The following is a 20,916-nucleotide window of genomic DNA, read 5'->3' as shown; positions in this document are numbered from 1 at the left end:
ATTGTCTCATTGAAAGAATCAGAACGTGCAAGATATTATAACATGTTAGATTATGTCATTGAGAGGATGAAAACATGTATGATTAACATTTTAGATCAGGTCATTGAAAGGAGCAGAACATGCTAGATATGATAACATGCTCGATCAGACCGTGCATGATATTATAACATGTTAGATCGTGTCATTGAAAGGATCAGACAGTGCATTATATTATTACATGGTAGATCAGGTCATTGAAAGGATCAGACCGTGCATGATATTGTAACGAATGTGGAAACGTTACAATGTGAACGTTACAAAAGTATGGTAACACCCTGTTAATGTAAATAATGGTCGCAGCCGTCCTCCTAGTTAATTCCATGAAACTTACACGCAGGTCACGATATATCTTTTAAATAGTGTATTTCCTTATTCCATGTAGGCTAAATATGTGTTTCCCACTAGGTTGACTTTGCATTGTATCAAACAAAATAAGCGTAGGCCCTTCCAATTTCCCCAAACATCTCCGCTCTCCAAAGTTCCTTTCAAAAGGGGAGTTGTTTTCAATCCCGCAGGCCGCCATTGCCCATGTGCTAATCTCGGAGAAGAAAGGCGTGTCTCCACCTCGTCATAAGAGGGGAGGAGTGAGCCAGCCCTAACAGCCAATCAGCACCGCGGTGAGCGACCCGTTAGGCGTGCCCTCGGAGCCGGCGGCTTAATTCCGCCCGAGGTGATAAAAGCGACTGTAAGGGACTGCTTTACGAGATGACCTGGGAGATGAGCAAAGAGGCAGCACCAAGAGGAGCGGTGAGATGCGAAACGCTCCAAGCAAAAGAGGAGAGGTACTCGGCAAGGAAACCAGCTTTGGAGAGACGCGCTGAAAGGAGGGAGACGGCTCCACCACAAGAAGAGGAGCAGGTGTGCCGAACCAGCGCGTGACGTCTACCGCAGCGGATACGCGACGGAGGGTTTTCCCATCAAAACCGCGAGGAATTGAGAGCTGCTGCCTCCGACTTTGCCTCCCTCTCAAGCAATCCACCTCAAGCCCTACCTGCCTGCAATATCCCCTGTGTAAGTGTGAACGTCCTGTCCTGCTCGTTGTCTTGGGGTTAAGTAAAAATGAATAGTGTAAGTTAACGATTTGCTGTGTTACTGCTTCTTCCATCCATTGCTTGTGTGTGTATAATAAATCTGTTCTTCCTCCGTATTCTTCTTCTTCTTCTTTTTCATTCTCTTTCGGTCGCTTTAGACGTTTCCCGATTGAATATCTGTGGGGCGATCTGGTCAACGTCGGGTGGAATCGGGTTCTAATCGGGGAGTAACTGTTCGGACGCGGTTAAATACACCAACGCTCGGTCAATATAACATCTAAAACCGCGTCTGTAACAATATTATAACATGTGAGATCAGGTCATTGAAAAACCGTGCATGATATTGTTGCGGATATGGGTCTTGCTTGCATCCATCCATATCCGCTTGTAAATATTCCCCTATTTCCTCAATACTTCCCAACTCTCCCCAATCCCCCATTCCCTAGTCCCATTTTCTGTAAACAACACTCTGTAGATCTGACCTCCCCCTACTTCCCTCATTAAATGTCGCATCCAGGTCCACCGCATCTCATGTAGACAACTATAGGACATCTTGCTAGTTATTCTTAGTCTATGTCAGTTAAGGATTCGTTTCCTTTAATTCTGACCCTTCGTTGCACCAGAATGTGATTGTATGGCACTGTTAGGAAGTTTAGGACCTCCCAATACCTCCCCGCAGCTCTTCCTCACAGTTCTCTTCAGCAGCAACAACAACAACAACAACGAGTGCAGGGAGTGCGCGTCCTCACTCCGGCTTGGTTGGTTGGAGTGGTGGAAGGACACCAGGCCCTCCCAACGAGCCGCCATCGGACATGTGCTCGACGGGGTTACCAAACAGGGGCAGAACATGGCTCCCTGTCGGCTCCTCGTCAAGGGCGGAGCCCGGTAACCCCCGCACCCAATGGAAGCGGCGGACCAGCCCCAGTTGGGGCGGAACCAACCAGCCGAGGGCGTGTCACTCCCCATTGAGCATGCGCAGTAGAGAGAGAGGTGACGTCAGATGCGCGCTGAGCTTGAAGCAAGAAAGACGTACCCTCCGAGCGCTGTGAGACCTCTGCCGTTCAGTGAGACCTCCCTGCATCTTTGGACTGTGCTTTATCCTGTCCCCGAGCCAAGGTGCACCTTGTGCCATCGATCTACCTGTCCATTCCTGCCATCAACCCCTGTGTGAGTCTGCCTTGTCCGTTTGTCCGTGGTCTGTCTGGGTTTAAATAAGCCTGTATTTAAGTGCCCATCTCTTCTGTGTTCTTTACCTCACTCTACCTTGTAATCTACCCCTTTTCTCCACCACTGTAATTACACCCTCCTCCGGAGGTCTTGAGAACTGTACCCCCTTGCGTCATTTCATCTTTCCCAGTCGTCGTGTCTTTTCTATCATTGATTTAGCATAGCGCGATTTGGCCAACGTTATAATCGGGTGTAGCTTGTTAATGGTTCGAACTACGGGTTACTAAACCCGCTCAGTAACCTAAAACCGTAGCTCGAACGGCCGTCTCTTCCCTGTCTCACGACCGAGCGTTGCACTCAGGTCCCGGGAAGGCCCATTCCGACTTTCTGGCCCGAATACCCTGGCGGCGCTGCGGGCGGGAGAGAGCGTTGGGACGACCAGGAATGGAGAGTGGTTAGTAGAAGGAACGGCGGGTTGATCTCCGCAGGGCAACGAGGGAAGCCCTCTCCGTTTCCGTAACAATATTATAACATGTTAGATCAGGTCATTAAAAGGATCAGACAGAGCATGATATTAAAACATGTTAGATCAGGTCATTGAAAGGATCAGACAGTGCATGATATTACATGGTAGATCAGGTCATTGAAAGGATCAGAACATGCATGATATTATAACTTGTTAGATCAGGTCATTGAAAAACCGTGCATGATATAAAACATGTTAGATCAGGTCATTAAAAGGATCAGACAGAGCATGATATGAGAAGACAGTGCATGACATAAAAATATGTTAGACTAGCAGAAGTGCCCGGCATTGCCGGGCGGGGGCGGGGGAGGGGAGGAGGAGGAGGTAGGGGAGGGGATGGGAACGGGGGGGGGGGGAAGGTAGGAGAGGGGGGAGGGGAGAAGCGGAGGAAGGGGGCGGGGGGAAAGGGAGGGGGAGGAGAGAAGGGGAGGGGAGGGATATAGATGGTTACTGGCAATTCATCACATCCACAAATGACGTAATCCACACAATTTATGTACTTTACATAACGTTAATAGGAATACATGGCCGTGTAGATGGGGAATACTGTTTTTTTGAAAGAAATCACAAATATCAGATGAAAGTTTTTAAAATTTAGATCTATTCTCACTCAGAGTTAAACGTCACCGCAACATTACGTGGTTGCTTCAACGTTTTCTGTGAATTATGTCATCATTGTGAGATTTTTTATTTTTTTTTTAAATGAGATTTTTACATTTTAAAAAACGGCAAAAAAGCATCAGAACAGCTGTGAAAAAGCATCAAAACAACAGTGAAAAAGCATCAAAACAGCAATGTAAAAGCATCAAAACAGCAACAATTGTCTGGTGATTTTTCAATCACCGCAGCTAAATGTGTCGGAGTAATTAACTATTTTCCTTCGTGCCTTTTTTGTGTTTTTTTTAATACACATAAATACATAAAATCACATAAAATACACATAAAAATCATATCAGAATCAGAATCAGAACCAATATTCTCACAATCATCACAACACACCAGACACGTAGTTAATTACGCAGTGCTTCCTTGTAAACAATGTTCTTTGTCTTTCCTTGTTCGGATAGGATGTATAGATTGTTCTCTTGCCCTACCCGACTACATCCTACGTATAGTTGGCCATGGGAGAAGCACGGGGAATCAAGGTTCAGTCCGACCACCTTGAGAGATTGTCCTTGCGCCTTGTTGATGGTCATGGCAAAGCTGAGCCGTACGGGGAATTGGAGCCTTTTGAACTCGAATGGCAGATCAGATGGTATAATTGGTATCTTTGGAATGAAGACCTGTTCCCCGCTATAGTTTCCCGTAAGTATGTTGGCCTCAATTACGTGAGGCATCAACATTTTGATAGCCAGTCGTGTGCCGTTGCACAGTTTTGGGGGATCGATATTTCTCAGGAGCATGATTGGAGCACCTTCCTTTAGATGGAGTATGTGGGGAGGCACACCCGGAGGCTGTAGCGAATTGAGGAACTCCACCGGGTAATGGACAGTCTCGTGGTCGTTTTGCATTGAGTCGACAGATCGGTAAGTTCTTAGATCCCCAGGAATAGTCTGCAGAAGATCCAAATTGATTTTGTCCACTGCATCGTTCTTTGGGGCTAGAATTGCCCTTTCACAGAGCCAGGAGTGATTTCGGTAGCTGGCGGGGATGTTGGGGAAGACGTTCGCCTTAAGTTCGTCAGCCATGGTGACATTGTTGCCGCATGGTACGATGTCCAGTCCATCTTCAGGGCACGTCTCCAAATCTCCGTTTCCGATCTGTAACAGCTTAGCTGAAAAGGCGCCTGCGGCTACATCTCCATGAAGGGTGACACGCATGTTTGTGCTGAGTTTCAACTTCGTCACTTTTGACCATAGAGGAGATGCCTTTATACAGGAACGAAGTTCATCTGCCTTGGTCCCGCATGGTATGACAGGCAGGGTCTGTCTGAAATCCCCTGCCATCAGAAGAGTAATGCCTCCCATGACAGTCTGATCATTTCGAATATCTTGCAGTGTGCGGTCAACTGCCTCCAGTGCAACTCTGTGAGACATTGTGCACTCATCCCAGACAATGAGTTGGCATTGCCGAAATACCTCTGCGACAGCCGATGACTTGGAGATGTTGCACATTGGCTGCTCCGTGTTAGTGAGGTTGAGGGGGCGCTTGAAGGTTGAGTGGGCGGTCCGGCCCCCGGGGAGAAGAGTGGCAGCAATTCCGGAAGAGGCAACAGCCAGAGCAATCATCTTTTTCTGCCTGATTTTTTACAGGAGGAGGTTCATAAGGAACGTTTTTCCAGTGCCTCCAGGTGCGTCCAGAAAGAACAATCCACCTTCAGAAGAGTGTATGCTCGCCAGCACATGCATGTAGATCTGTTCTTGCTCCACTGTCAGTCTTGGCTCGTTTTCATTGATGTAGTTTTCCAACTCTTGTGCGTTGTATGAAGTCTCTCGGAATACTTCCCGAGCCAGGTGATTCTGTTGTTGTCGCTGTGTTACAGGAAGGCCAATGACCTCCAGCGAATGTCCTCCAAGAGAAAGCAGTTTGTCTTCTATGAGTACTCAGGCTTCATTGTAGATCGCATCGGAGTAGTCTGCTTCAGCATGAACCTGTCTTGCCCTGTGGAGAATGTCCTCGCTGAGATCGTCACGATGGTTATTCCACAGTTGTACCTGATTGGAGAGACCGCAAGTTTGTAGCATGATGGCAAAGAGATTTCTCAACAGGGCTGGAGAGCGTGAGACTGCTGCTTCTTCTAGAGTGGCATCCCAGTGGCTGTCATCCTCCAGAAGGCCATGCAGGTGGCAGGCTTGGCGGAAGGTGTCGCAAACCTGGCCGGTGAACGTTCTCAGTTCTTGGAAAGAGATGGGTCCTTTGACTTGATGGAGTAGAAGGCGCAGGAAGAAGCATTCGAAATTGTTTGGATGTACAGTGTAGACTCGTCCAATTGCATCTGAACGGCGAATGTCGGGATGTCCCACAACTCGTGCTCCTTGTGTTCGTCGTTTCCACGTCTTACTGCCAACCACCCAGGTGTAGTACTGTGGGACTTCATTGTAGATGAGTGTTTTGGCGAATTCGTCTTGTTGACACAATTGGAAGAATGCGGTAAGTGTAGTTGAACTTGGTGGTTCTGCTGCTTTTTGCCTTGCGTTGCTTTCTGTGAAATACACTCTCTGGCCATTCTCAAGATGTACGGAAAGGTGTACAACGGTTGGGTAGCATTCGTGGATAGGGAAGTTGAGAACTCTCCAGATAGCTTCGTTACTACTGACGTAATGCCCCAGCTGATGTGACTCGATCTCGTCGTTTTTGTTCCTCTGAAGGCCGAACATCGCCATGTCCGAACCTTTGTTGATGTATTTGCACACGTATTTGATTGATTTCACTGAGTTGCAGAACTCAACATTGAGATGAGCCTTGAACATTTTAGAGAGAAGTGGACAGTATGGTACAATCCATCGGTTGTCAACGTCTATGCTTCTGGTCTCGGAAATTGAAATAGATGTTTCCGATCCACCGCTTTCAGGCTTTCTCCTCCGGTAAAGTGGGTATCCATCCAGACCAGTCTGCGTTTCCTTGAGAAATGCCCTAGGATATCGCTTGGGGCATTTACCGTCCTTCATACACGGAGACGATGGATTCAGCCGGCCGCAAGGGCCATGCACCATCTGCGTTTTGACGATGTTGAACAGCTCTGGATCCTCATCAGGGTTTGGAAGTTCAGCACTGATAAAAGAGTCTACATTGGAAGCATGGACCTTTTCTTCTAGCCACACCAGAATGTGGGCATGGGGCAGGCCTCGTTTCTGCCATTCAATGGTGTACATGAAGCATCGGACAGTCCCGAAAACTTTTCCCTTCTTAATCGTCCCATTCACAACTCTACCGGCTCCCAGAGCCCACCTGCGGCCTCACCTGGCTGACATCCTTACAGTGGCGGAGTGCCCATTTAACCACACACGCACTAACAGGCCACACGCCCAGCCATTTCCACTTCACTAATGCACCCACCCAAACACCATTCTACCACACGCACCACAGATGCCGATATCCACCACAATTTACCTACACCCTCTACCTACTCTTAAACTACCCTCCCCGGGTATTCGTGATAGGGGTCCATCCTCCCCATCCACTCCCTTCGCACAAACCACTCCACTCTACATATTCCACACTACTCACTCCACACCATCCATTCCATACTCCATTTACTCCATATCATTCATTTCATCCAACCATTCTCCACACACCTGTGCCTCATTTCACACCTGTGCTCACACACACCTGGTGCTCCCTGCACCCTCTTTCCTCCAGGACCATTCGCTCAATACAATGCACAATCACCTCACACTTTTCACAATACGCTGCCCAATACACTTTCAATTCTCCAAACCATTGCCTCAGGCACTCAGATTTTCCCACGCTCACACACACATCTATCCCGAGCATTGCCTCTCAATTCCTCATTTCAATATGCTCACCAGCAAGACTTTCATACCAATTCCTCATTCAATAAACCACACGACAAACACACTGCATCATCTGAGCTGACTACCCCCCTTCTGAAACTTGCGCTTCCCAGTCGCCCCTTTTACTATTGCGCTCCCTCATCGTTATAATCCACCTAATCTATTCTACGTCCCCCACTACTTGTACAATGTCGCTATTTAACCCTACAGTTACCGATTGCCATTTCTCTAGGTCCCTAATCCATTTATCCTAACCCGCCCTCGGTGAGCTTACACTGCCAAAACCCCATAACTATTGCTCATGTGCCCGGATGGATGTGAGGGATGGTGGATTTGCCATCCCTCCACCTCGGGCATCTCCCACTATCAATTTCGCCCATCCAATTCTTGCCAATCTTTACTGCCAATCTTTACTGCCAATCATCTTCGCCAATCATCTTCGCCAATCAAATTCACCAATCCAATTTGCCAATCAATTTCACTATTCCTACCATCGTCCATTAAACTTCGAGCCTCGGTGCGTCATTACATTTTAAAAGCTCGGCTTCGCAAAGCCGAGCGATGAATGCGGGGGGTTTGTCGACCTCGGTTGGGTCCATCCGGCATTCGGTTCAGGGGAGGAGGTTTGGTTGGGCCGAGGTTTAAAGCACGATCCCTACGCAGCAGGGCCTTTCGCTCCCAAGCGCGATGGGCCAACCTTGCCCGGGTGGAACGCCGCCACCACAATGGGGCGCCATTCCGATCCCTCCTACCTGCCCTCGAACCGGACCGGTCGCCTTGCCCAGCAAGGCCCGGACTCGACCGTGCGGGGTGAGGCCCGGCCCAGATCGTGCACGACGCTCCGAACAGAAGCGACGTTGCACCGATCCCCGCCGGCTCCCGCAATACCCACAGCCTGGCACGGACCGAGAGCTCGCGTCGGTTAAACGTCGGTCTAACAGCTATCCCGTTTAACGTCGATGCTCCCCGGACATTCTCACACCACCCGTTCCTTTTTACATTTACCAACCCCGGCGGCTCAGCGCCTCTCATGCATTCCACACACTCCGTCCATTCCACCACCGCTCTCCCTGTTACACACCACACCTCTCGCGCACCTTCTTGCGCACACTCTCCCGGTACGTACTCCGTACCACTCATGGGGGTGCACTCTTGCATCCACCCACTCACGCGCTCCGATGTGCCCCCCCGCACACGCGCCACAACCAACTCAGGTGTGCGTTCTCGCACACTCTCAACCATTCCAAGCGTGCATTCTCGCACCCGCTCCACCACCAACTCACTCTCCGTGTCACACTCCGTACACTCTGTTTCACACATACCCTCATACGTGCATTCGCTCTCGCACCCGGTATCACTCCCATACTCTGTCACACACTCACTCTCTGACGCACACTTTTTTCTCACACCACGCACCACGGACCTCCCACAAACGCCCGGGTGCCATGTCGACCCCAATCGTGCGACGAACCCTCTCGCGCCAAACACTTTTCCGAAAAACCTTTTCGCACCATACACAGCCAGTCTCACCTTGGGGGTTCTTCGTCCTCCCTGCTCCAACACCTGCAAATCTTTATTGGGGTTAAGCACGGCATCAAGGTGTGAGCTTAGACTTTGTGCATTATCCATCTCCTCCGATTCCATTCCTATCTCTGCCGTCTCTTCAATCCCAATTTCAACGATAACCAATTTGTTAATTTCTTTCTCCTTGACGACCGCTGGCTTTATTAAAATTTTCTCTACCTCAGCGGTCGCCGGCTTCCCCATACCCTGGGTCGCGATTTCTACCCCGGTCCAGTTATCTGTGCTTTGCTCCACCTCGCTTTTCCCGTGCTTCTCAAACCGTGTTACCTCGTCGCGTACCCCTGGGACCTGCTCGCCCAACTCGCGGTCAATGTTCTCCCCCATTTTCTTTTATTCGGTCACCCATTCTGTTTTCCCTTCCCTCTCTATCGGCCCTCATTTCGTCCGTTATTGCTCCAATTTGGCTTCCCAGTCTATTTCCCATTTGTTCATACGTCTTGACCATAAAGGCTTCAGCCATAAATAATTGCATGTCTACCACCGTTGGTGCAAAGGGCGCGGCTCTCGCCGCCACGTGCGAGGCGCCATCTTGTGCGCCTCCAACCTCGTGCGAGGCGCCGCCATCTCGTGCTCCTGACACCCCCTCTACCACATCCTCGTCGCTCTCCTCTCTCTCTCTCCCAATTCCTCCCTGGGGTCCTGGGTTGCCTCTAACTCCTCTTCTAACTCCCCTACCGGCATCTGATCGCCTTGACTATCCATGGCACGACTTTAATTTGGAATATTAAATAAAATTTCGGCCGCTCGTAATTTCGACCAAATTTTTTTTCGATGTTCTTAAAAATTTGGTTCGGGCCTCAAATCCCACTCCCCGACACCAATTGTTACGGCCAATGGCACAATTGGTGTCCAAAATTTGGTCTAACCGAATTTAGTCCCAGTTTCCAGATCCCAACTCCTGACTATCAATTGTTACGGATCCGGGGGACAGCACTCCCGCTAGCAAGGCAGGGGGGGGTGGCGGGAGGGGGAGGGGGGGTTAATCCACTTGTCTTGTTAAGCGGGCCGTCCGACCGGTCCTGGGGGTATGACGTCACTCCCGGTCAGCGCTGAATAGGGAAGTAGGCCAATTCTTCCTATGACCTAAGTACCAGCGCCTTCCGGTACGTGAGGAAATACTCCCGCCTGGGCCGCAGCGTAATAGATGGATTGCGCCGAGTGAAGCGAGCTGCGACGCGGGCCGTTAACAAAGGACTAAACCCGATTATAAGCGGTTCTGCCGAAATGGCACCACAGGTACTCAATTGGGAAATCACTAAAGCGATCGGACGAGAATGAAACCAAAAGAATAATGCGGAACAGGTATTTATGAATTAACTATACAAAACCAAAGAAAGAGAAGGAACGAAAGCAATATACAGAAGAAGAAGAGGACACAGCGCAAATCCTTAAACAGTCTTACTTATACCCAGGACAATACAAACAGCACAAACTCACGTACACAAATGGGAATTTCAGGCAGGAATGGCTGGCAGAATGAGAGGGGCAGGGAGGCCCGGGGATCGCGGCACGCCGTTGGTGCCTCGCGTGCACGCCCTCGCTCCAGAGTCAGGTTCAGCGGCGAAAACCCGGTCGTCAGCGCTGGTTCTTCCTCCTCGGTCATCAGCCTCCTTACGCGTCTCTCTCCAACTCTCATGCATCTCGGTTCATGCTCCCTCACTCATCTCCGTAAGCAGTCCCTCACTCCTCGTTTTATTGCCCTCCCCGAAATCAAGCCGTGGGCTACGAGGGCACGCCTACCGGTTGGCTCACCTCGGCGCTGGTTGGTTGGTAAGGGCTCTCTGACTCCACCTGTGATGACGATTTGGTGCCACGCCCATGATCCGGCGGCTCCTCCCCCCTTCTCCGTTCTTGGCCTCGTGCGTAATGGAGTTTTGGCGGTGTGATGCCAATGAAACAGCCCAATGCAACGGCGGCGAACGCCGCCTTACTGGCACTTTAAGGAGACGATTGGGGAAGTTGAAGGAGTCCTATCTTATTTGATTGATGCAACATAGAGTCAACTATTGGAAACACAGCCTTACCTGGAAAACATAATAATGAAATAACTACGAAGAGGGCCTATGATTCGCTACGTGTTGCAATGTGGACTAACTAGGGGACGACCTCTGACCTTTACAATGAATGGAGGTATTTACAAAAATAATTATTTACAAAGGGGTATATTTCCAACAATTTACAAGTGCAGGGTTCTCAAAACCCTAACAATATTATAACATGTTAGATCAGGTTATTGAAAAACCGTGCATGATATTATAACATGTGAGATCAGGTCATTAAAAGGATCAGACAGAGCATGATATCATGGTGTAAATCTGCTCGTGCTCCCTAACCTCTGCTGACACTCCTTTCCAAATCCTCCCCACTCCTCTCTTCCCTTTACTCCTCTCCCCTCACTTTTTTCCAAGTCCTCCACACTCCTCTCTTCCCTTTACTCCTCTCCCCTCACTTTTTTCCAAGTCCTCCTCACTCCTCTCTTCCCTTTACTCCTCTCCCCTCACTCCTTTCCAACTCCTCCACACTCCTCTCTTCACTTTACTCCTCTCCCCTCACTCCTTTTCAACTCCTTGCTTCCCTTTACTCCTCTCCACCACTCACTCCGGCAGTTGTTCCAATCGAGCAGGTACGGAAACTATTCGAGGTAATTTAACTTTCCTTTTGGAGCAACACAATGTAAATCCGCCCCCTTGTGCTGTTCATTCATTTGTGAAATGTTTCGCAGAACAGTACACGCATGGTGACGTCATCGGAATCGGCCCATAATGATGATCTTCAACAATATTATCCGATGCTTCATCCGGATTCATTACAGCTACTCTTGTATATGTTTACTGAGCACACATTACCTTCCAATGTTTTTGTTATTCAACATCCCGTGCAAGTCTGTGTTGACGTTCATTGGCGGTCTCGTTCTGTTCCCTCATTCTTTTATTCATTTTGGAAATAGCAGTTACAAATACAACGCGTAATTGTTACCACGATTAAGTGGTGACACAAACGATGCTCCGCCCCTCTCCCCACGTGCAGAGTACGTTATTGTAACTTTTTATTGTGACTACGTCTAAAGAATGAAACATTCCGACTATATAAAGAATACAGCTCAAATGGAAACGTCCCTGGGAAAAATATTTTGGGCAGTGTTTGAGAATAATACCTTACACCTTTCTGTCTGGCAATTACCAAAGTTACTCTTTTGGTTACAGCATACAAAATGACATTTTTAAAATTAAAGATTTCAAATAAACTTCTTTAAAGTGTACGTGCACATAGCTTATAAAATAAGAACGAAAAAAATAACCTCCGGCAATTTCCCATCTGTTTATTTCTTTATTTCACATCTGTGAATTACATGTCCATGCACATGTGAAATTGAGTTTCTTTATTATTAATCCTGGATGTGGACACGATTGATTCAGCCTTGAAAACTAGTGCGAAAACAAAAAAAAAATTTTATTAAAGATATCACGATTTTATTTCCTATAGCTATGAAACGCATCTTTGGGCAGTGTATAATCTCTCTGACCGAAACAGGCATTACCTGGTTTCCTTTGCTTGAGTTGTAAGTGAGTGAGCTTGAGTTTGCTTGAGTTGAGTTGTTTGCTTGAGTTCGAATTTCAGAATTCATCATTTCAGAATCATTGGAATCTCCCGCGATGACGCTATCTCCAAGGGCCTTTCACTTACTCACCGCAGGCAGGTTGGTGGTCTTTCTGTCTTCTACCGACTCCTCTCCGGCCTTGCTCCCCCAGCCCGCTCTGTGCTCTGTCCCCCAAATATTCCTACAGGTCGCACAATATCTGCCAGCAACCCTCTTATGGTTAAACTGCCAAAATCAAGACTCTCTGCTCACCTTCACTCCTTCATTCCTCTTTTCTCCCACCTCTGGAACAAACTCCCTCACTCTCTTCAATCCCACTCCTCCCTCCAGGTCTTTAAAACGGCTGTTCACCACCATCTCTTATCTTCCCCAATCCAAAACCTTGATCTTTTCTACCCCCGCTAATTTCACCCCAAATCCACTTTTTGAGGTGCCGACTTCTTTCCTGGAAGTTCTTGGTGTCCTTGCGTTTTATACCTATCCTGCCTCCCCCCAGGCCCTCTCCCTCCCACACGTCTCCCGATGTCCCTGCTCTCAAATGTTGTGTTTGTATGCTCCCTCCCCTTCTCTCCCCATCTTGTCGACCGCTCCCCTTTTTATATACTTTGTTTGCTTGTTTGTTTGATAAATGTTAGATCTTTCACGAGCCTCGACTCTGTATACCTGATTTCCTTTGCTTGAGTTGTAATCAAAATGTACCTTTGTTTCTTCAAAAAGTAATTTATGATTGAAGACGTGTTGATTCAGTCTTAAAATGCACATCACAGGCCGATGGTCCCCATGACTCTTCTTCATTTTTAAACTTTAATGTACTGAATACGTTTCGCTTTACAATGTAAAAATAGATGAAAACCAAACGTTATTAATAAATATTGTATTCCATAATTAGTTTACGTTATTATGTACATTTTTGAAGTACTGTATTGTTTAATTCCATGGTTGGAGAAGAGTTGACTCGCTTTAAACAAACTGTTTATACACCCCCAGGAATATGTAAATATATAATTAGTCTACGGTGTGGTCCCGAACTTCAGTATTCAGTCACTGTACTTTTACCAAGTAATAATATTGTTGCGAATATGGAATTTGGCCTCCATATCCGCTTGTAAATATTCCCCTATTTTCTCCAATACTCCCCAACTTTCCCTAATCCCCCATTCCCTAGTCCCATTGCATGTAAACAACAATCAGTAGAGCCGACCTTCCCCTTATTCCCCCATTAAATGTCGTGCCCAGGTCCACCGCACCACACGTAGACAACTTTCGGACATCTTGCTAGTTATTCTTAGTCTATGTCAGTTAAGGCCTCGTTTCCATTAATTATGACTCTTCGTTGCACCAGAATGTGATTATATGGCATCAGTAGTGAGTTTAGGACCTTTCCCATACCTCCTTCCATCTTCTTCCCCAACAATTACAACAACAACAGAGGAGATGGCGGCGGCGCGGGGGAGGATGCGTCCTCACACCGGCTCGATTAGCGCCATTGACCACGCGCTCCACGGGGTTACCACGGAGGGGCTGGCTGTCAGCTCCTCCTCAAGGGCGGAGCCTGGTAACCCCCCGCACCCAATCAGAAGGGCGGACCGATTCCATCTGGGGCGGCGCTAACGAGCCGAGGGCGTGTCACTCCCCGCCGGATATACGCGGCCCCGCGCCGGATGTGACAAGAGATGCGCCCCCAGCTGGAGAAAGAACGTTGCCTGCGATCGCTGAGAGGAAGAGAACCCGCCTGTGAAAGAACGTTACCTCCGAGCGCTGTGACCTCCCCGCATCTTTGGACCGGACTGTACCCTGCTTTGAGCCAAGAGTGCACCTTGAGCCATCGCTATCTGCCTTTCCTAGCCATCAATCCCCGTGTGAGTCAGCCGTTGTCCCGTTTACCTGTCGTCTGTCCGGGGTTAATATAAGAGTGTGTCTAAGTGCTTGTCTTCCTGTGATATACCTCTAGCCCCTGTAATCTAACCTTTTCCGTACGAATATAATTGAGAATCGAAACATTGGTGTCTGTCATTATAACCCAGCCGGGTGTCTTCTTTTTCTTATTGAGCCAGCGTAACGCGACTTCGTCAACGTCGAGTATAATCGGGTAATTTGTGCGGACACGACGGCCATTCCGCTCGGCCCACCTTAACATCAAAGTCGTGTCAGTAACAATTGGTGTCAGGAGTGGGATTCGGACCCGGGACTAAATTAGTTAGGCCCAAATTTTGGGAGGGAAAATCGATCCGGAGCGCGGTCCCGCGGTTACTGCGCTCGACGAAATTATAACAGCAAAATTTGGATTTGTGTTACGAAACTCGAATTTTGAAAGTCGCGCTATGGCGGATCAAGACGGCTGGGGTCCGGTAGGGGAGAGTGAAGCAGGGTCGGTCCAGGACCAAATTGAGACACGTGAGGAGAGCGAAACAGCGGGGGTAGCAGACGCGCGAAATGGCGCCTCGCACATAGCTACGGCGGCCGCACCCGCTGCACAAGTGGGAGGGATGGCCCAGATGCAGGTCCTCATGGAGCAATTTATGGCGCAAATGCAGGCGTCCCTCAAACTGCAGAGTAACCAATTGGGGAACCGGATGGATGCTCAGGGTGAGCGATTGGAGGACCAAATGGGGGTAATGGGGAACCGGATGGATGCTCAGGGTGAGCGATTGGAGGGCAAAATAGGGGTAATGAGGGACGAAGCGAGGGGTACCAGTGAGGGATTAGACAATAATTTTAAGGGATTAGACAATAATTTTAAGGGATTAGACAATAATTTTAAGGGATTAGACATGAAATTTGGGAAATTAGACGATAGATTAGGGGAAATACAGGAGGGGTTAACGGGGGTAGAAAACAGAATGGCCGCTCAAGAGAATCAAATGGAAGGGATGCAAAAAGGGTTAGAGGGGTTAGAAAACACCATGGAAGGCAAATTGAGGGACATGAGGGACCAAGCGGAAAGGGAAGTTAAACAAATGGAGCAGCAGATAGAGGGGGTCAGAATGGGGGTAGAAACCAAACTGGATGCTCACAGGGAGGAAATGGAGCAGATGAGGGTGGCATCTGGGCAGGAGATGCAAGTGATGGGAGAGGAGATCAGAAGAGGAGTGAGTGAGGAGGTCGGAGGAGTGCGCGAGGAGGTGAGGCACTGTAAGGAGCGCATGGAGAAGGAGGTGAGAAAGGGGACTGTAAAGTTACAGGGGGGCATAGAGGTCCTGACGCAGGAGGTGGAGCAGCTAACAGAGGGACAAAAAGAACTAACGGACCAGGTAAAGAAGAACACAGCGGTAATAGGAGGTTTAAAAGCGACACAAAATGACCTAAAAAATGACTTGGTAGCGACGAAGAGGGAATGTCAGATGGTACGTGAGGGACTGACAACGAGGTTGGACGAGGTGATAGAGGTAATGGAGACGAAGGACCGGCAGGTGAGGACGCACATGGAAACGGTCAAGGTAGCCTTGGAGGATGAGCTTGAGGAGACGTACCGGGGAATAAAAGAGGTGAAGCACAAATTAGAAGAAGTGGAAGAAGGGATGAGCGAAATTAAGAAGCGACGGAGAGGGGATAAGAAAGAGATAAAAGAGGAGATAAAAGAATTGGTCCAGAGTCTGTGTTCGGATCGTGATGATGTGCTCATTAACCGGATGAGGGATTCGCAGGTGATTGAGGAGAAGCGAAGAGGAAGAGGACCCGGTGTAAGTGGTGACCAATATGGTCGTGCGTATGATGCGCCAGGTGATTTAATAAGCTTGGGGGTCGAGATAGACCCGGGTGTTCGTGAGAGGCCGTTGGTGAAGTGTGCGACAGGTCTGGTGTGCGAAAATGGAGGTGTGCAAGAAAGTCCGACTCTGGGGTGTGTGAGGAAAAAGTGCGTGCCAAGGAGTGAGTGTGCTGGCGAGAGTGAGTCAGTCGTAGCGCGTGTGTGAGGGAGCACATGGAAGCGTGGTGTGGTGAGTGTTACAGAGGGTGTGACGGGAGAGTGTGCGCAGGAGTGTGCGCGAGAAAGGTGTGTGACGGACAGGTGCATGAGGAAAGAGTGCGCTGTCAGAAGTAAGGAAGAGTGTCCACCTGTGGTGAGTGTTACAGAGGGTGTGACGGGAGAGTGTGCGCAGGAGTGTGCGCGAGAAAGGTGTGTGACGGACAGGTGCATGAGGAAAGAGTGCGCTGTCAAGAGTAAGGGTGAGTGCGTTGTCAAGAGTGGTGGTGAGAGTAATGAGAGTGACAAGGAGCGTGAGTTAGTTGTGACAGGTGAGCGAGGATGTACACCTGGGATGGAAGGATGTACACCTGGAATGGTAGAGCGTGAGTGGGAATGCACGCTGGAGTTGGTGGTGAGGCACATGGTTGGGTGTGCGAATGAGGGCACACCTGTGATTGTCACAGAGGAGGTGACAGAGGAGGGGGCGCGAAGCGGTGTATTGGTGAGGTGTGCGAGCAACGAATGTGTGCCAAAGTGTTCGGTGGTCAGGTGTGTGACCAAGGCTGTGAGTGGAATGGGTGTACCTGGGTGTGTAAGGAAAGGTACGAGGAGCATGGGCACGGCTGGGTGTGTGAGCAAGGAACGGGCTGCGGGGTGTCAGCATGCAGGTGAAGCATCGACGTTAGACGGGGTAGAGTGTAGAACGACTTATAGCCGAATCGGGCCCTCGGTGCGTGCCGGGCCTCGCTTTGAACGGCCGCGTCCGTGCTCCACTAGGCGGAGCTGGCAGCCCGATAGAAAGGGTCGTCATGGCGACCACTTTTTGGTGAGGCATTCCGGCAGGCCGAGATCGAGCCATGGGATGGCTCCGTGCCGAGATGGTGCGTGGGATCTCGGCCCGGGTAAACCTCCTTCCCTGCACCGAGTGCTGGACGCATCCAGCCGCTGGCACAGAACAACCCGCATTCATGGCTTGGCTTTACGAAGCCGGGCTTTGGATAGGAATTGGCGCACCGAGAGGCAGTAGTGAGTAGACTGGGTGATGAGGTTAGTGTTTTGGCCCCGAAATGAGAAAAACAAAATTTGATGATTGGCAAAGGATTGGCAGTAGTGATTGGCAGATGATGGGTAGTGATTGGCAAAGTTTTGATTTGTTGAAATTTGATGTGCAAAATTGGTAGTGAGAGACCCCCGATGTGGTGGGATGGCATCCCTGCCACCCTTCCCATGTGGGGCAAAGGAGCAATAGCTTATGGGGTGTATGGCAGTGAAAACTAGCCCGGGTGGGTTAGGTTATATTGTAGGGATCTAGCGAAGATGACAGTAGGTAACGTTAAGTTTAGTTAGTGACTGATACCTGTAGTGGGGACGCAGGTAGATTAGTATGGATGATAATGACGTGGGAGCGCAATAGTTTAAAGGGACGACTGGGAAGCGCAAGTTTCAGAAGGGAGTAGTTAGCTGAGATGATGCCGTGTGTGTGAGGATGGAACAGGTGTGATTGCACAGGTGTGCAATTGGACAGGTGTGTGGAGCCGTGTATGAGTAGTGAGTGTTGTGGATCAGCGCGAATGCGCTTGGGGAGAGAAGGGTGCAGGTGGCACCAGGTGTGAGAGCACAGGTGTGCAAGTACAGGTGTGTGGAGAGAGTTGGAGTAAGTGGTACGGAGTGGTGTGCATGGTGCGAAGGTGTGAATGGGGGAAGAGTGGACCCCCATCACGGATACCCGGGGCGGGTAGTGTAAGTGTTAGGTAGAGGGTACAGGTAAATTGTGGTTGGATATTGGCATTTGTGGTGCGGTTGCAGAATGGTGTTGTGGATGGGTGCATTAGTGTTGTGGAAATGGCTGGGCGTGTAGCCTGTTAGTGTGTGTAGTTGGTTGGGCACTCCACCACTGTGAGGATGTCGGCCAGGTGAGGCCGCAGGTGGGCTCTGGGAGCCGGTAGTTGTGAGTGGGTGCCTGAGGATCCCGGGTGTGGATCGGGTAGCCCAGTGCCAGAGAGGGCACCGAGTGGGGAGAGCGCCAGAGGGCCTGCCCCAGTTAGTTAGGTTAGGGTGAGGAGCTAGGTAAGCTCGGGTGGCAACTGCAGTGGTGGAGGTGTGCAGATGGGTAGACCCGCTGGGAGAGGTACACGCCACAGCCCGGAAATTGTGCGAGGGCACCGGGAGATGAATCGGGGGAGTGAGACCCCAAATTGAAAAGCACCACAGTTTGGCCAATGGGAATTGGTTTTTAGAACCCATAGTGTAAGAGGGCCAATGGTTTGGCCGGAGAGAGACCCCGGGTAGTGTAAAGTTGTTAAAATCATTTAGGAAATAGTTAGGATTGATGAACCTGTCGCACCATACGCAGCCACTTGCCTGTGGTGATGATGATGACTCCACACCTGTGTTTTCTTTGTTTTGTTGCAGAAATGAGAATTGCTGTTGGATTTGTGAGACGCATCACGACGTGGATGAGACATTGGGGTGATTCCATCCCTCCCTCCCTAGGAGGGACTGATGATGAATTGGTAATGGCAAATTTTGATGTTGAGTTGAAAATGGCAAATTTTGATGTTGAGTTGAAAATGGCAAATTTTGATGAGAGTTGAAAATGGCAAATTTGATTGGTTAGGAGGGAGAGAAGACGAATTTGGTTTATGGGAGGAACGGGGAAGACAGTAGGGATGTTTGTTGATTTGTAAAGTAGATGTTTATGGGTAGTGTTATGTTTTGTGGATACAGTAAGGGGTAAGGGAGGGGCCATGTAGGTTACCTGGTGGGGGGGGGGGCGTACGATAGGAACGTACCTGTCTCACCTGGTTCCCATGTGCCCCCAGTGTGCATCACCTTACATTGCGTGCACTTTTGCGCCCTTACCACCTTACTCACTTGTCTGCTTCTTTTGTCTCCCACCTCCGAGGATCTGGCTTTGGGGTAGAGAGAGAGGAGAGAGAGGTGCTGGCTGCGCAGTTGTGGGCCTGCACTTTCGCTGTTTGCTGCCGGGATCGATACACCATATGGACCGCAATGTTTGTGGCCACCCACAATGGACCGCAGTTCGTTTGCGGCCAAGCACCACCCGGGGATGGACCTATGGGGCAACGTGGCACGTATGCCATACAGGTGAACCACTTTTAGTTAACACCAAGTGCACCACAAGAAGAGCAAGAGACACCTGCAGGGTTAGGGGTTGTCGAATTTATTTTTATTCCAATGAACAATGGTGACTGCACCGATTGGTGGTGGGGTGGTGCTTTTGATGCTCGGGAAGGGTGCTCTGCACGTTATTAAAGGCCGTCGGCCACAGAGCACTCGTGGGTTGGTGTATCGATGCTGGCAAGCGCGCTCTCTCTATGCATAACATCTGCATGTGTTCCTCCAAAGACAGGTCCTGGATCGTAGTGTAGATATCAGCGTAATCTTGTAAATAATGCTCCCTACCGGCTGTATGTTTAGTTTGAGAATTCTTTCCGGATTCGGTTATCCTGTGGGTGTGTTTCTGAGAGGAGAAGGGTGCAACGTCGCAGGGGGACATATTTACTCATTTGTGAATATCTATAAAACTGTCGCACTCAGGGTAGAGTTAATAGTAGAGGGAACTACATTGCGTGCCACACTAAAGTAGGTAAAAATTTATCGGGTCGGGACGCCCCGAGGGTAGAGAAGGGTGCAATGTTGCGAATATGGAATTTGGCCTCCATATCCGCTTGTAAATATTCCCCTATTTTCTCCAATACTCCCCAACTTTCCCTAATCCCCCATTCCCTAGTCCCATTGCATGTAAACAACAATCAGTAGAGCCGACCTTCCCCTTATTCCCCCATTAAATGTCGTGCCCAGGTCCACCGCACCACACGTAGACAACTTTCGGACATCTTGCTAGTTATTCTTAGTCTATGTCAGTTAAGGCCTCGTTTCCATTAATTATGACTCTTCGTTGCACCAGAATGTGATTATATGGCATCAGTAGTGAGTTTAGGACCTTTCCCATACCTCCTTCCATCTTCTTCCCCAACAATTACAACAACAACAGAGGAGATGGCGGCGGCGCGGGGGAGGATGCGTCCTCACACCGGCTCGATTAGCGCCATTGACCACGCGCTCCACGGGGTTACCACGGAGGGGCTGGCTGTCAGCTCCTCCTCAAGGGCGGAGCCTGGTAACCCCCCGCACCCAATCAGAAGGGCGGACCGATTCCATCTGGGGCGGCGCTAACGAGCCGAGGGCGTGTCACTCCCCGCCGGATATACGCGGCCCCGCGCCGGATGTGACAAGAGATGCGCCCCCAGCTGGAGAAAGAACGTTGCCTGCGATCGCTGAGAGGAAGAGAACCCGCCTGTGAAAGAACGTTACCTCCGAGCGCTGTGACCTCCCCGCATCTTTGGACCGGACTGTACCCTGCTTTGAGCCAAGAGTGCACCTTGAGCCATCGCTATCTGCCTTTCCTAGCCATCAATCCCCGTGTGAGTCAGCCGTTGTCCCGTTTACCTGTCGTCTGTCCGGGGTTAATATAAGAGTGTGTCTAAGTGCTTGTCTTCCTGTGATATACCTCTAGCCCCTGTAATCTAACCTTTTCCGTACGAATATAATTGAGAATCGAAACATTGGTGTCTGTCATTATAACCCAG

The sequence above is a fragment of the Myxine glutinosa genome, chromosome 6, assembly GCF_964187855.1.
Source record: "Myxine glutinosa chromosome 6, kmMyxGlut1.1, whole genome shotgun sequence".
NCBI lineage: Eukaryota > Metazoa > Chordata > Myxini > Myxiniformes > Myxinidae > Myxine > Myxine glutinosa.
This window is presented reverse-complemented; position numbering follows the sequence as displayed.